The sequence below is a fragment of the Anomaloglossus baeobatrachus genome, chromosome 5, assembly GCF_048569485.1.
Source record: "Anomaloglossus baeobatrachus isolate aAnoBae1 chromosome 5, aAnoBae1.hap1, whole genome shotgun sequence".
Taxonomy (NCBI): Eukaryota; Metazoa; Chordata; class Amphibia; order Anura; family Aromobatidae; genus Anomaloglossus; species Anomaloglossus baeobatrachus.
This window is the reverse complement of record NC_134357.1, coordinates 188075233-188093512: the sequence shown is the minus strand read 5'-3', so window position 1 is coordinate 188093512 and position 18280 is coordinate 188075233. Positions and strand designations below refer to the sequence as shown.

The window sequence follows — 18280 nt, the reverse complement described above, 5'->3', positions numbered from 1 at the left end:
TGTGTGTACCACCAGCTCAGGGGCACAGCGATGGGGAACCCTTGTGCTCCCTCGTATGCTAATTGCTCCTGGGCTGGTGGGAGGAGACGAGGATTTTCACACACGAGACAGAAGAGGTGACACAACACTTTGAAATATGGGTTCGCTACATAGATGACATTCTGGTGGTCTGGAACGGCCCCAGAGAAGAACTTTCTAACTATGTAGCGAGCCTGGCTAACAACAATATTGGTATTAGATTCACTTCATCATTTGAAGAAAGAGGCACCCTCCCCTTTGTTGATATTCTGATTTGAAAGGATGCGGAGGGTGGGATTCAGACATCTACATATCAAAATCCCTCAGCATCTAACTCCCTGCTAAAATGGGATAGTTGTCACCTGAAACATCTGAAGAAGGGGATCCCGAAAGGGCAGTTTCTCCGGATTAGGAGAAACTGTTCTAAGGAAGGGGACTTTCAAGTCCACGCAAGGGATCTGAGTACTGAATTTCAAAAGAGGGGTTACCCAAAGAACATAGTCAAAAAAGCCTATGAGGAGGTTAAAGAAAAACCTAGATTGGAACTTTTGGTTCAAAGAATTAAAACAGGAATCCAAGATAGCATTACTAGGTTCATAACCACCTTTGATAATGGGGCTGAGGGGGTGCGCCACATTCTCAACAAACATTGGTCCATCCTGATAATGGATAGAGATCTGTGTCCGATTCTATCAAGTTGACCACAAATCACCTATAAAAAGGTAGATCCCTGTCTGATTGGCTAGTCCATAGCCATTTTATACGATCACAGGAAGATAACTGGTTGACAAGAGGAGTGAAGGGATCTTTTAAATGCTCTGGATGTGTGGCATGTCCTGTTGTACAGGTGACAAAGACCTTTAGAAGTAATGTCAACGGAAGACAAAATGACATACGTCACTTTATCAACTGCCGAACCCAGGGTGTTATCTATAAGATCGACTCTATTTGTGGCCTTGAATATATAGACAAAACTATACACGAGTGGAGACGAAGAGTAGGGGAACACCTGGGGGATGTAGAGCACTGGAGAGACACTGCAGTGGCTAGACATGTAACTGAGAAACATAATGGTGATACATGAGTATTGAAGTTTACTGGCATTGATTTGGTTCCAAAACCGAGGAGAGGAGGAGACTGGGACAAATTGGTCTTGCAAAGGGAGACAAAATGGATTTTTAGGCTAGAAACTCTCTCCCCTAAGGGATTGAACGAGCAACTTCTTTTCAGTAGTTTTATTTTGTTTTTGTGGATTTGAGAACCTCTGGAATGACTAGATACCTCCTTTTTCCTTTATGTTATGAAGTAACTACACTGACATTAAGACAGGTGGGACTATTTATCCATGTTGGATTTGCGCTAAAATAGTTCTACTATGAAGGCTACCATTAGGTGGCATTGATTGATTGATTGATCTTTGTCATACAAATGTTGGACACTGGTCACACATAATTTGCGTTAATCTGGGCAGATATTCTTGTCCCATTTTATATACTAAATGGATGCCAGGGTTGTGTAACTCAGGATGTCCCGGATGGAATCGGATTGACACCCCAAAATTAGACTTCATAATCCATAGTAATAAACTACATATGCAAGTGAGGTTTTTTAAATAAATATACATATGGGATTTGGTCTTAAGGACTTGTATTTTTTGCTTGCCCAGGCGGTATTCTTTGATCATAAACAGTTTTCACCATATACTACATGTTTTGGATTAATTGCATATGGGTACTTTGATGTTGATATATAAATATGCCTTTAATTTTGATTCATTGTGAATGAGAACTTAATCCACACAACTATGCTGGGAAATGATAGTGCATTATATTTAGCTAAAAAAATTGTTTAAAAGAACAGAGAGTCCTCAGTGATTGATACCTTTTAATGGCTAACTGAAAAGATGGTAATAATTGCAAGCTTTCGAGACTACTCAGGTCTCTTCATCAGGCATGGTATAACACAAAATCTGAAGAGTCACATATTTATACACAACAGGACTTAGAATAGTAAGTCCTGTTGTGTATGCACTATTCTAAGTCCTGTTGTGTATAAATATGTGACTCTTCAGATTTTGTGTTATACCATGCCTGATGAAGAGACCTGAGTAGTCTCGAAAGCTTGCAATTATTACCATCTTTTCAGTTAGCCATTAAAAGGTATCAACCACTGAGGACTCTCTGTTCTTTTAAACAATTTTTTTATCTCTACTGGCTAACACGGTACAAAGATATGTTTTACTTGTATATTTAGCTAGGCATGATAATGTTACTGTGAACTAAAATAAGAAATCACGACATAGTTGCTATAATCCTTTAACTTGAGATTATGTCAATTTGGGTCTGCTATTAATGATGAGCAGTACATGGAGAAACTACCCCCTCCCTTTGTGGATCCTTGATATGGATCACAATATACCCGACGAGAGAAACACACCCCCTCTGAGCAATCGTCATGGGGACAAGCCTGGCTCCATGGGAGAAGTGATGAGGAGTTTTCTCCTCCTCCACTTGACTACCTGACACTGTGAATGAGGCTTGTATTGGAACGCATTCCTTGTCTGTCAAGAAATAAGGAGGAGCTTTCCCCTCCTCTGCCTGATGTACTGATGTCATGGGCATGCTTCTGAAGGGAAGCATTCCAGGAAGTTACCAAACTGGCTTATGAGACCAGGATCGTTCCATTGAGTGTCAATGGACTAGTCTCGGAATTCAGTCAATAATCCACTGCAGGCCAATTTTTCTGCTGCAGTGAATGGATTTTAGACTTGGCTAAAAATATTTTATTTAGATCACCATAGATGAGCTTGAGCGGTGCGAAAAACCTGTTCACCCACAAAAAAAATGATGTCTCGGGGGGTAAGGAAAAAGCCCATGCTTGTAGGTCACTATTAAAGAGGAGATCATAATTTCCACTCGCTCTGCCTCACTGCCAGAGAGGTGGGGATGCCTGTGTTGATCCCAGACACCAGAAAAACCATCGGGCGGAGTGTCAGAATCTGCAATAGGAACAGAGCCTGACATCACCATTATAGTTGGCAAAATTTGTGCAAAACTCTGTGTGACACACCGATTCAGGTTTTGCAAAAAATATAATATATAATATATATAATGGATAATATAATATTATAAATGGATGATTTGGAGTGATGAGCTGAAAGTCAATAGACTAGGCTCTGGTGGTGCATATAGGTCTGGAAGAAATTCACTTGAGTACTATGGGTATGAAAAGAATGACATAGTGTTTCAGCAGGACAACGATCCAAAGCATATGTCAGATGGTTCACTGACAATGAAGTACAAGTTCAGAATTGGCCCCCATGGTCCCCAGACATGAACCTAATAAGACACTTGTGGGTAGAGTTGAAGAAAAATCTGTATACATACCCAAGTGAATTGACTAGTACAGTATCTTGTGAAAGTTTTCAGCTCCCTTGAATTTTTCAACCTTCTCCCACATTTCAGGCTTCAAACATAAAGATAAAAATGTTAATGTTGTGGTGAAGAATCAACAACAAGTGGGACACAATTGTGAAGATGAATGAAATTTATTACTTATTTTAAACTTTTAAAAAAAATAAATAACTGAAAAGTGGAGTGTGCAATATTATTCGTCCCCTTTAAGGTAATACTTTCTAGCGCCACCTTTTGCTGCAATTACAGCTGTAAGCCGCTTGGGGTATGTGTATATAGCCTGCTTTACACCTTACGATCCAGCATACGATATCATATGCGATCGTAACCGCCCCCATCGAATGTGCGGCATGTTCAATTTGTTGAATGTGCCGCACATACGAGTAACCCCCCGTCACACGTACTTACCCGTCCATACGACCTCGATGTGGGCGGCGAACGTCCACTTCCTGGAGTGGGAGGGATGTTCGGCGTCACAGCGACGTCACGCGGCAGCCGGTAAATAGAAGCGGAGGGGCGGAGCTGAGCGGGATGTAAACATCCCGCCAACCTCCTTCCTTCCGCATTAGCGGCCGGGAGCCGCAGGACGCAGGTAAGATCTGTTCATCGTTCCCGGGGTGTCACACAATGCGATGTGTGCTACCCCGGGTACGATGAACAATCTGACGTTCAATTTATGAGGAATGAACGACGTGCGTGCGATGAACGTTTTACCGTTCAATCGCAATCGCACGTAGCTGTTACACACTGCAATGTACCTTACAATGCCGGATGTGCGTCACTTACGACGTGACCCCGCCGACACATTGTAAGATACATTGCAGCGTGTAATGCAGGCTTATCAGTTTTGCACATCGAGAGACAGACATTCTTGCCCATTCTTCCTTTGCAAAGTTCGAGCTGAGTCAGGTTGGATGGAGAGCATTCGTGAACATCAGTTTTCAGCTCTTTCCTCAGATTCTCAATTTTATTCAGGTCTGGACTTGGCCAGTCTAACACCTGGATACGTTGATTTGTGAACCATTCCATTGTAGATTTTGCTTAATGTTTGGGATCATTTTCTTGTTGGAAGACAAATCTCCATCCCAGTCTCAGGTTTTTTGCAGACTCCAACAGGTTTTCTTCAAGAATGGTCCTGTATTTGGCTCCATCCATCTTCCCATCAATTTTAACCATCTTCCCTGTCCCTGCTGAAGAAAAGCAGGCCCAAACCATGATGCTGCCACCACCATGTTTGACAGTGGGGATGGTGTGTTAAGGGTGACTAGATGTGTTGCTTTTATGCCACACATATCGTTTGGCATTGTGCCCAAATAGTTTGATTTTGATTTCATCTGACCAGAGCACCTTCTTCCACTTGTTTGGTGTGTCTCCCAGGTGGTTTGTGGCAAACTTTAAACAACACTTTTTATGGATATATTTGCGAAATAGCTTTCTCCTTGCCACTCTTCCATGAAGGCCAGATTTGTGCAGTGTACGACTGATTGTTGTCCTATGGACTGAAATTAAACAGTACGAATAATATTGTACGCCCCACTTTTCAGTTATTATTTTTTTTTAAAAGTTTAAAATAAGTAATAAATTTTGTTCAACTTCACAATTGTGTCCAACTTGTTGATTCTTCACCATGACATTAAAATTTTTATCTTTATGTTTGAAGCCTGAAATGTGGGAAAAGGTTGAAAAATTCAAGGGAGCTGAATACTTTCGCAAGGCACTGTAGGTACTGACATTGGGAACATGTAGTAGAAACCTGGGGTCAGATTTTGATCAAGACATGCTTGATTCTGATTGAGCGCATGACATGCTTTCTCCTCTGGACCCAGTGATCATACATAAGCAGGAGGGAAAAACAGGAGCTGCAGGGTTCCAGGAAACCCAGACAGCTTTGCAAAGCAGGCCCTGTGCGCACTAGAAAGTGGAATTTTCTTAAGAAAATTCCGAACCCTCTGAAAGATTACTGTACCTGCGGCAAAAAAATGCAGCAAACTGCACCAGAAAACCGCACGTGGTTTTACCGCATTTTGCCGCGGTATTGCCGCAGTAGTGCCATGTTTATTCCGCGGGTTGGTACATGTGTTTTTATGAATTCAATGCAATAAAGCACATTGAAATAAAAAAAAAAAAAGTGTTGTAATTTCCTTCTGATAGATAGATAGATAATAGAGGGATAGATAGATAGATTGATAGATAGATAGATAATAGAGGAATAGATAGATATGACAGCTTTATTTATGATGTTTGTGTTCCCCCCCCCACAGTATTTATCATACAGCAGTGACCCTGTTGGACTTTTTATCTGAGTTCTCGCAGGGTCACTGCCGGTCCGTGACGTCACTCTATTACCACTTGTGAGGTCCTGAAGTTCTCGCGAGTGGTAATGTGTTGACATCACCAATCGTGAGAAATGTCCTGGAGTTACCCCTGCAGCATCACTCACTGAACAAGGCTGCATTGAGTACTATGTGTCAGAAGCGGCTGGATCACTATGCAAGCGTCGTGGGACCTCTGTGCATTACGCCACAGCTATGTGTTTGGGGGTGTTAATAAAGTGGTGAAAGAGGGGACTTTTTTGTGTTTTATTTCAAATAAAGGATTTCTTCGGTGTATGTGTTTATTTACTTTACTTACAGATTAATCATGGAAGCTGTCTCATAGATGCCTGCCATGATTAACATAGGACTTAATGGCAGTTATGGGCTGCCATTAGCTCCTTATTACCCTGATTGTCACCGCATCGCGGCAACGGGAAGAGCCGGTAACACGCCGGCACTGTCACATAATGGATGCAACATTCTCGGGGCAGCTGTGGGCTGATATTCTTGGCTGCGGGAGGGGGGGCTATAACCATGGCCCTTGCCCTCCCCAGCCTGAGAATACCGGGCCGCCGTTGTGTGCTTACCTTGGCTTGATGGTAAAAATATGGTGAAGCCCATGTTTTTTTTTTTATTTTTAATATTTATGTTCGATTTCTATGTGAATTCTATATGTATGTGCCTGTGTGTGAGTGTGATATGTGTGCGTTTACTCTCTTCTAAACTTCTTCTTCCTATCATAATGACATCACTTCCTTGTAAAATGCAGGGTAGTGATGATCACTATGTCCCGAAAAATGAGAAATACCGTGGGAATAATGCAGGAATAACGCAATGAAACGCACATAATTTGCTACCTGCGTTATTCCCTGCGGTATTTCATGATTACATTACAGTCAAAGGAGTGAAATACCACAGGTGCCTGCAGAAAAGAAGTGACATGCTCATTCTTTTTCTCAAGAAATTCTTCAGAAAGAATATTCTTGAGAAAAAAACGCAGTGTGCGCACAGCTATTTTTTTCCATAGGGTTTGCTGGGGAATGTCTGCAGAAAGGTTACAACCATTTTCTGCAGAAATTTCTGCAGCAAAATCGCAAAACAAAAACGCGGGTAAAGCTGCAGTGTGGGAAAAAGGCCTAAGGCTGCTTACAAACTATGTTTTTTTTAACATGCCTCATGAACGTTTTTTTGCTGCAAAAGCGAATCCTGTTTTTGCAAAGAGAAATGCATGTGTTATTTTACAGGATCCTATCACTTGAAGTGTATGGGCGAGCATTGGAGTCATGTGATTGGTAGTGATGGGAACTGAACATGACAGACTGGAAATTCAGACGCAGCTGGGGGCAAAAGAGAGAGGAGAGAGAGAAGAGAGGAGAGAGGAAAAGAGAGGAAAAGAGAGGAGAAAGAGGAGAGAAGAGAGGAGAAGAGAGGAGAAGAAAGAAGAGGAGAGAGAAGAGAGAAGAGAGGAGAGGAGGAGAGAGGAGAGAGAGGAGAGGGAGAGAAGAGAGGAAAAGAGAGGAGAGAGGAGAAGAGAGAAGAAAGGAGAGAGAAGAGAGGAGAGAGCAGAGAGGAGAGAGGAGGAGAGAGAAGAGACCAGTGAGGAGAGAGGAGAAGAAAGGAGAGAGTAAAGAGAAGAGAAGAGAGGAGAGGAGAGAGAAGAGAGCAGAGAGGAAAGAGGAGAAGAGAGGACATAGAAGAGGAGAGAGCAGAGAGGAGAGAGGAGAAGAGAGGAGATGAGAGAGAAGAGAGCGAAGAGAGGAGAGAGCAGAGAGAAGAGAGGAGAGAGCAGAGAGGATAAGAGAGGAGAGAGCAGAGAGGAGAAGAGCGAGAGGAGAGAGAGAGAGAGGAGAGAGAGAAGATAGAGGAGAGATGAGAGAGGAGGGAGGAGAAAAGAGGAGAAAGGCAAAGAGAGGAGAGAGAGAAGAAATGAGATAGAGGAGAGGGGAGCGAGAGAAAGAGAGAGGAGAGAAGAGAAGAAAAGAGGAGAGATGAGAGAGTAAAGAGGAGAGAAGGAATGAAGAGAGGAGAGAGAGAAGAGAGGAGAGAAGAGGGGAGAAAGAGAGAAAGGAGAGAGGGGGAGAGAGGAGAGAGAGGAGAGAGATGAGAGAGGGGAGAGATAGAGAGAGAGAAACTGTGATCACGCCAGGCTGGTTTCTGGCCAAACAGGATCCTGTTTATCAGCATACCACCGTTCACCTGCGTTTGTGTGCTGTTTAGTCCGGATCCAGCGACTTGCAGTATTTGGACACAGCTCAAAAACGCTACAAGCAGCGTTTTTGAAAAATGTTCAAAAACTGCAAGTCGCTGGATCCTGACTAAACTGCACGCAAACGCAGGTGAACGCATGTTGACGCGAGGCCATTGCAAATGCATTGAAAGGAAATCGCATTTATACTGGATTCGTTTTTGAGTTAAAAAAACGTTCCGGACGCATGTTTAAAAAACGTAGTGTGAAAGTACCCTAACTATGGCTAATATACCAGCCCCAGATACAGGGAAAACCAGTAATAAAAAGAGTGTTTTAATATTTTAAAATGACCCACAAAGGTGTTTTAAGGCCTTTTTGGGGGCACAATGTGTGAAATAAAAAAAATAAAAAAAATTATAAATAATTCAAAACTAACAAAAGAGACAGTCTAAATTCATGTTTACAGCATTCTCCCATTGAAAAAAATATGTTTGAATAAAAATAATTTTGATGTAAAAGGGAACATAATTTAAAATTAAACTTAAAAATAAATAATAATAAAACGTGAATAATATACACATACGGTATTTCCTATTTTTATTTACTTTCCACCCCAATATTTAAAAAAAAAAAAAAAAGGGAATATAGAAATGAGATAAGATTGAGCCTCAGGTATTGCACTAAAAAAGAGGTAAAAGTATTTCAATATCCAAACAAGAATTTTTTTTAGAGCTGGTAAAAATGCATGTGTGATAAAATACGAAACTGTACACTCTTAGTAACAAGGGTAAATGGCCTGGTCCTGAGCTGGTTACAAAATTTGTGGAAACCTGGGAAATCAGACATGAAAGTGGATTCTAAACAAGGACATTATACTGCATCTTTATGGGACAGCCAGTGCCTAATAACCTTCTGTTTAATAGGACTGAATACAGACATGTAGGAAAATTACCATACATGGGATCGAATAGAGCCACACATAAAAATGACCAAACAGTGGATGCAGGTTGCATAATAGAAGTACACTGCTAGGTAGGTGATGCCTAATAATAGCACATTTATGCAAAATGTGGGCTTATGAGAAGTGTTTCAAATCCAAATACTAATTTTTACGTTTTCTGATGCCCTGATTTAAAAACAAAACAAAAAAAAACAACTTCCATTTTTAACCATCACATATGGATTTTGCACAAAATGTGCGTGAAATTACGTCCAAGTGAGATGAACAAGAAAAATCTTTATTATAGCCAAAAAATGTACACAATATTATATGTATAAATTTCTTGAATATTCATTCTGCAACTTTATTTGAAATAAAATCTTGTGCCTTTTCCTTTTCTCTTTAAAGCTTCTCTTGTTACCTTTTCTCTTATAGACGGCCTGCGGATCTTCTCTGTGAAGCATCCAGTAGTCGTCCCACATCACGTTTGCCTTCCATCTACCTTGGTATTGTCGTTCCATCTTCTTGATATCCTGATTAAATCATTCTCCTTGATCTTCACTAATAGGATTAAGGTTTATACTTAATGTCAAATTTTTACTTTAGCCCAGGAACATCACTGCAATACACTAGAGCATTGTCTTGAGAAAAATATGGATGGAATTCCTTTTGAACCCTATGGAATTCTGCTCTTTTGGAAGCCTATGGAGTCAGTGTTTGTGAAAAATAACTGTACATGATGGAATTTTTTCGATATCTTTACTGAGTTCAGTAATCGAAAGTGTATAAAGAAATCCCCTCTTACTTTTAAAACAATTTTATCCTTACAGACGAGTGTAATTTGTTCTGGGACAACCTCTAAATTTATTTTGACTTGAGATCATACTCTATTATAAACTAGAAATTAATCCTGAAGCCACCAAAATTAAACAGAGAAATAAAGTGGTACGGACAAATTGTGAGACTGAAAAATTATGATCTGGGTCATATGTTCTAAGTTTCAATATAAAACAGAATGGGATCAAGAAGAGGAGCGTAAGGTCGGATTCACATCATGTTTTAGCCACTTATCAGTGCCTCTGTCAGCCCTAAAAACGAGATTCAAGTGAATTCATCGATGGGGCCACTGACATTTATGAAGTAGACGGAATCACTCTGTGATCACTTTCTACCCTGTCCACCTTTTTGAGAAAGGCACAAACAATCACTCCACCATGTTTTTGTGCCCATCCGAAAAAGGAATTGTTGGGATTTTGGTAATATGTTTTTTTTTATTCTCCTTTTAAAGTTTTAACATAATTAAAAGAAAAGTAAAATGATTTAACTAAATTGTAAAACACACTATATTTCTCAAGAGTAAAACCTTCATAGTTACCATGTAACGCATGCTGGAGTTTAGGAGCAAAGGGAACTGATTGCATTGTAATTACGGCTACCAGGGAAGGATATTGGCCATTTTTCATACAGCAGTCATAAATCTGGTTCCATTTCATTATGTATTGCCACTTCCCCCAGCTAATTCGTGAAGTGGAATACTCTATGACAAAAATTAATTAGAAAACAAAATCTTCATGTGTGCTGTTCCAATTCTGCAAATCACTGGATCTTATGCAGAAAATATATATGAACTCTCAACATTACTACACTATGCAATAATTTGCCTTTATATTTTTAAGATTCAGAAAAAGTCTGCAAACATTGTCCTATTAGGTTACATTCCCACAATGAGTATTTGGTGAGGCTTTGATGTTGAATTTCTGCAGCGTTTCTGCACCTATTATGTAAATTAGGCTAGTCCTGTTTTTTTACATGCATTTTTGTATGCATTTTTTTAAATACGTTTTTTTTTGCTGCTTTGTCTCTTGTTATTGTGTCATGTTTTAAATAAAACTGTTTTATTCTTTATACTTTCTGGTATTTGGCTTTGACAAAATGATACACATGTATGTGCACATACCTTTTTTACCTGCGGATTTTCAGCACCTAATGCACGTCTATCAGAAAGGGCTCTACTTACATGCATTTACGCCTGTACAATCTATGAAGATTGTGCATGATACCTGCGCACGATGCTTTTATGAACACAGCGATTTGGGTGCTAAAATTTTGACCCAAAGCCGTGCGTTCATAAAATGAGCATGTCGATTATTTTGTGCGCTATGGATGCAGCTCCCACTCTGTGTATGGTGGGGGCAGCAGCCACAGCGCATGAAATCGGCTTTTTTTATACAAAAATACTGCATCCATTATGCATTTTTTCTGCAGCGATTTGAAGCGCACATGTGCTGTCTAATCGCTGCAGAATAATCAGCAGTTACGTGCACATGAGCCCTAAAATCTGCACTGAAAAGTAAATAAGATGTACAACAGGCATGAGATTTCTATAAATCCCGATCACTTTGCTGGAACTGTAAGAGGTGGCATTTTTGTCTTTGTGAAAATATGCATCATCAAAAACTCACCTAAAACTCATTGTGTGAACACAGTCTTACCGGATTGCAAACAATAAGTATTTCTACTTAGTATATTGGGAATGTTTACAGAAAATTATTTTCCTATTGTTATGATCTGGACTAGGATGACTCTGATGAAATTAAGTAGAGTTGGGTTGGATGGGAGCTTTGTTATGTCTTTTTTGCTTTGGGTTGAATATCCAATTTGGTCACATATAGCTTTTAAAGTTTTCCTTAAATTGACCCTCCATCCTGGCACTAAAATGTGACTATACATGTGTATAGTTAATTATACAATTCATAAAAATCGCAATAAAATTTAAATTTTAAAAAAGTTTGTCCGTAGCTTATAATTTGTAAAATTTCAGAATTGTTATAACAAAACTTGCCTATATAATTGCTTATGTATGGGGCTGTGCTTTGACTTAATGAAAGGGGAACTTGTCATCACCAGTTTCGCTCTCTACCTGATGCCAGTACTTTATGTAGTATTATCTTTTAAAACTGGTCTTTGTTGCAAATAGTAATAAGACTAGAATCCAGTAAGCAAATGTAAGATCCCCATCACTTACTGTTCCACACCTGTCATCTGGGAGGGACCACAGAGCTGAGCGGGCAGGAGTGTGCTCAGAGTCTGGATTGTAACCACACCCACTGTGACTTGATTGACATCCCACTCAGCACATTCTCAGGTTGAGCAGGACATTAGTCAAATAATAGTTGGTGTGATTACATCCAGACTCTTAGTCCAGCTGTGACTGCTTGGTGCTGCTGCCCGGCCCAGCTCACTGGAATCGAGGAGGTATCTAACAAGAAAAACATACATAATGATCTCCCCTCCATTCCACATTCTCCAGAATGGAGATGGGTCGATGCTATAAAGTATATTCATCAATTGGGCTAACAAGAGAAAAACTGCAGCACTCTTGGGATCCAGGTGAACTAAAAGTAGATTCTTTATTGAAAAGGACAAAAAAATCCAGTAGAAATCCAGGTAAATATAGCATAGGATCGTAATCCTTTATTAAAGATCCATTAAATCCAAAGTATTACACATTTTGTGAGCAAAGTATCACAGTGAAAGCCATTATGAAAAACTGTCTAAGGCTCTGTGCGCACTTTGCGTCGTCCTACTTGCGTTTCAAAACACATATTTTTGCTCAATTGACTCTTGCCTTTTTGTTTTTTTGCCACAACATGCATCCCAAACGCATCAGTTTTACTTACGTTTCCGAAGCTTGTAACTTACGTTTTACTTGCGTTTATATGTGTACTTTCCTGCGTTTCTGAAAATTCATTCATGCTGCGTTTGTCACATATTAACCATTGTAAATAAAGTTGATTGTTGTTTTAGTTCTATTTAGTATAAAAAAAAGGATCTATAGAGATCTACTGATGTCATTTCCGACTTGGATCCTAAAATCTGCTTCTCTTGGTTTATGTGATTCTTTTGGAATATGCCTAATACGTCGACGCATTTACGTTTGAGGAGAGTCAAAGAGTTTGTTTTTATCCAGATTGTCAAGATACATATTCTGCCCAAAGTAACCAACCTTATAACTCTATGAAACTAAGCAAAGATTTTGCTCATTCTATTCCGGAAAATTATTCAGCTTCAAATAGTTTTAGAAATAGACCAAATGAACAAATGTCTGTTTTTTTCACAAATGAATTATTTTCCCAGCCCTGATATTTTTTTTTGTATATTCATTAAGAGTATCGTGTTTGTGCAAAAATATTTTGACAAATTTATTTACATGGAAATAATGTAATTTTATTATTTTTGCAAAACCCTTTTTTTCCCAAAAAAATTTATTTGGGATTTGTAAATCTGGAACTTTAAAAATAAAAAAACATTAACAAATCATTAATAAATTTAATTTAATACAGAAATTGCAAAGAATGTGTTGCCAAATATTTTGCTTTGGAAAAAAATTAAATAAAATACAAAATTTGCACAATTAATAAAGCTATTATTTTTTTTTTAATTATTATTTGGAGGCTAAACTCCTACAGAACGATATTGGCAAGGTAAGGCACCAACATCACTCATGAAATAATCTGTGAATTGGTCTCTCACAGATATACCTAAATTATTTAATCGGCCAGATATTGAAGGATATGGATGGAAGTTTAATGGAATTTCTTCCTCGTTAATTTCAAATCTGTATTTACGCAAAAAGTTATGTAGCACACAACAACTTTTTATAACAAAATCAACTGTTGAAACATTTAATTGTATGGGGGTATGTAGAATTCGCCATTGGCTACTCATTATTCCAAATGTGCATTCTACATATCTCCTTGCACGGCTTAATCTGTAATTGAAGATGCGACGGGGAACATCTAATCCTCTTCTGGGAAATGGTCGCAGGAGATTTTGTAAAAGGGGAAAAGCTTCGTCCGCAACAAAAACATAAGGAAAAGGTATATCTGAAACAGGTATTGGTTTAGGTGCAGGTAAGAATTCAGAGTTGTTAATGAATTGAAGTCCTATTTGGGAATTTTGAAGTACACGTGAATCACCTGTACTTCCATGGGCACCAACATCAATTGCTATAAAATTATATTTGGCGTCGGCCACTGCCATTAAAACAATTGAAAAATATTTTTATAGTTAAAAAAATTAGAGCCAGAACGGGGTGGCTGTTGGATTCTGATGTGCTTGCCATCAATTGCTCCAATACAATGTGGAAAATTTGCTATTAGAAAAAAATCATCAGCTATCTTGATTAAGCTTTCTTCAGTAGGGGTAGGCATGACAATAGGTTGAAGGGTTTCCCATATTGCTTTACAAGTTTCTTTTATTATTTCTGAAATTGTGGTTTTGCCTAGTCGGAATTGTAAATGGAGTGATGAAAAATTTTCTCCTGTAGCAAGGAATCTGTAATGTAAGATAACTATTTTATTTTGGGGTTTGTTTTTTTTTTACAAATTTTTTCTGCTTCTCTATAAATAAAAAAAAACAAAACAATACCTCAAAGTAACAATAAGTCTCTGTTCGGCAGATATTGCTTGACGCATATATGTGTCTGCGTGGGTAATTTTTGGTCTTAATAAGGTAAGCAATTCATCAAAGCCTTGTTGTGGGAGCCGGCAAAATGCAATGAATTTGTCATCAAATCTAAGTATTATAAGGTTTAAAAAAATAAATTTTGTTTAAAATATAAAAAAAACCAACATAACTAAATTAATTTTTTAGAAAAATTATAGATCTTCAACTTTAATGCACTATAAATATTTTATAAAAAATTAAAATAAAAAAAATTAAAAAAATATATACTTTCGTAAATCTGCATATAAGAGTGCAAAATGGCCTTTGACATCACGATCTTGTAACAGGGGATGTACCCACATTCCTCTTGTCATCTGCTGCTGCTGGTTCTACAATAATTAAGATTTATTTTAAAAATTTGGTTTGGATAAAAAAAAAAAAAAAAATTATACACAAAAAACAAACCTGTAGTCTTCTTCTACGATTTAATAACATCAATATTAGCAACAAGCGATGCCTTTGCGACCTCCTCAAACGTAAATGCGTCGACGTATTAGGCATATTCCAAAAGAATCACATAAACCAAGAGAAGCAGATTTTAGGATCCAAGTCGGAAATGACATCAGTAGATCTCTATAGATCCTTTTTTTATACTAAATAGAACTAAAACAACAATCAACTTTATTTACAATGGTTAATATGTGACAAACGCAGCATGAATGAATTTTCAGAAACGCAGGAAAGTACACATATAAACGCAAGTAAAACGTAAGTTACAAGCTTCGGAAACGTAAGTAAAACTGATGCGTTGTGGCAAAAAAACAAAAAGGCAAAAGTCAATTTGGGCAAAAATATGCGTTTTGAAATGCAAGTAGGACGACGCAAAGTGTGCACAGAGCCTAAGGGTATGACCGCACTTTGCTTTTTACCTGCTTTTTTGCTGCTTTTTCAACTGCAGCGTTTAATGCCAAAATGAATGTGTTCTGCTTTTCAAGCAAAGTCTATGGGAATTTGGGTTTCTTGACCGCACTATGCAGTTCAAACTGCAGCCTTTTTGTGGCAGAAATTTGGGCAAAAACTCAGCTTTGCAGTTCAAAACGCAAATGGCAAAAACAATTGACATGTTGCTTCTTTGAAAAGCAGAGTTTTTGCCCAAATTTCTGCCACAAAAAGGCTGCATTTTGAACAGTATAGTGCGCACAAGAAACCCAAATTCCCATAGACTTTGCTTGAAAAGCAGAACACATCCATTTTGACATGAAACGCTGCAGTTGAAAAAGCAGCAAAAAAGCAGGTAAAAAGCAAAGTGCAGTCAAACCCTAAGGCTATGTCCGCACTTTGCGTTTTAGGCTATGTGTCTACGTTGCTTTTTACCTGCTTTTTACCTGCTTTTTTGCTGCTTTTTCAACTGCAGCGTTTAATGCCAAAATGGATGTGTTCTGCTTTTCAAGCTTAGTCTATGGGAATTTGGGTTTCTTGTCCGCACTATGCTGTTCAAAATGCTGCCTTTTTGTGGCAGAAATTTAGGCAAAAACTCAGCTTTGCAGTTCAAAACTCAAATGGCAAAAACAATTGACATGTCAACATTGAAGTCAATGAGAAATGGCAAAAAGCAAGCTAAATCAAAATTCCAGCGTTTTACCTGCTTTTTAGGTGCTGAAAACATGCGTTTTGGACTTACAAAATGCATGTTTTTCAGACATTGAAATAATGGTATAATATGTCCCTTTACACACACACATAGTCCGACAATTAAATTAAAGAAAAATATTAATTTATTGATATTTTTCCGCTAAATTGTATAAAACCACTATAATTATATGAAATACAACTATTTTATTTATTTTTTCATAAATTAAATATGTGCTCATTTTTTTTTCTATTTTTTCATTAGGTTTGACTGTTTAAACTTTATTTAGCTGTGTCTTTAAGTTCAAAACGCATCTGTCAAAACGCAATGGAAAAGCATGTACGAAGAGCTAAAAACGCGGCAAAAATGCGGTAAATACGCATGCGTTTTTAGCGCTATTTTGTGTGCAAAAGCAACTTTGGCAAAATCAATTACTGCCAAAATGTGCGTTTTGACATGCGTTTAGGACGCAAAGTGCGGACATAGCCTAAGAGTTCAAGAACCTACATATTTTGACCAAAAGGTTTTATTTTGTTCTCTTTTTAGAGTCTTCAACTGATAACTCATCCTGTATTACCAAATTGGTAGTCTGGTATAATCATGATGACCACAAGCAGCAATCCGATAGAAAAATGGTGTGAAGGTTGCATATAGCTATACAGCCCTGGACTTAGGGCTTGTGCGCACACTGCGTCCTGTCCATTGCAAAAATAAATGCATCCTCTGGCAGTTTCTGATTCTGACATTTTTGCTTTTCTCAAAAAAAACCTGCAGGAAATACGCATGCATTTTGAGCGCGTTTTCCGTGCGTTTTTTTCTGCATTTTGAGCGCTTTTCCAATGCATTTTCAATGCTTAAATTTTGATGCGTTTACAAAACTTTGTCAATGGAAAATAAAGTTTCTTCAATTAAACACCATAAGGAAAAAAAAATAAAACCTACTGATGACATTTCCTGCTTCTACTCATTCACTATAATGTGAATTTTCAGAAAAAGTATATTAAATAATAAAATTTATTAATTAAAATAAATATTAAATATAGCATAACTCTCATTTTATTTAGGGCTGGATGTGAGGTCAACATTAAGGTTGGCTTTGCACGTTGCGACATCGCAAGCCAATGCTGCGATGTCGCATGTGATAGTCCCCGCCCTTGTCGCAGGTACGATATCTTGTGATAGCTGGCGTAGCGATAATTATCGCTACGCCAGCTTCACATGCACTCACTTGCCCTGCGACCGTCGCTCTGGCCGGCGACCCGCCTCCTTCCTAAGGGGGCAGGTCATGCGGCGTCACAGCGACGTCACACGGCAGGCGGCCAATGGCGGCGGAGGGGCGGAGATGAGCAGGATGTAAACATCCCGCCCACCTCCTTCCTTCCGTAGAGCCGCTGGCGGCAGGTAAGGAGATGTTACTCGCTCCTGCGGCTTCACACAGCGATGTGTGCTGCCGCAGGAACGAGGAACTACATCGTACCTGTCGCGGCACCGGCATTATGGAAATGTCGGAGCCTGCACCGATGATACGATAACGACGCTTTTGCGCTCGTTCATCGTATCATCTAGGATTTACACACTACGACATCGCAAGTGACGCCGGATGTGCGCCACTTTCGATTTGACCCCACCGACATCGCACCTGCGATGTCGTAGTGTGCAAAGCCGCCCTAAATCTCTTGACTTCACTTAGAGGCCAAAACGCATGCTTTTTTGATGTAAAAAAAATATGCGGATTGCAACATAAATGCAAGGAAAACGCAATGCTTAGGATTTTGGCTGCATTTCAAACATCTCATTGATTTTAATGGTTGATAAAACGCACTGAAGAAGTGACATGCTGCATTTTTAAACGCAGAGATTTTGTCACATTTTTGATACTCAAAACGCTGCGTTTAAAAAAGCATTGTGTGCACAAATTTTGCATAATTCACATAGACTTTGCTTGGAAAGCAAAACTCATGCATTTTCACAATGAGACGCTGCAGCTTAAAACGCTGCAGCTTAAAATGCTGCAGAAACGCTAGAAAAAAAAAAAACGCAACGTGTGCACAAGCCCTAAGAGTCTGGGATGTAATCGAACCCATTGAGACTTGACTGATGTCCTGCTCAGTATGTGAATGTGCGGAGTTGGACATCAATCAAGTAAGGCTATGTGCGCACAATGCGTTTTTTACAGCATATTTGCACGTTTTTCGGTCGCGTTTTTGGGCTCAAAACTGCATGATTTTGCTTCCCCAACAAACCCTATGAGTTTTCATTTTTGCTGTCCGCGCACAGCTTTTTTTTTGCTGCGTTTTTGAGCTGAAAAAAAAATGGTCATGTCAATTT

General features: G+C 38.8%; 1 protein-coding gene across 1 annotated transcript in view; it reads left to right on the top strand.

Annotated features, from left to right (window-relative positions):
* Nucleotides 1-18280, top strand: part of LOC142311037 (heparan-alpha-glucosaminide N-acetyltransferase-like) — a 1039195-nt gene that overhangs the window by 379344 nt on the left and 641571 nt on the right. The gene's annotated exons all lie outside the window — the stretch shown is intronic.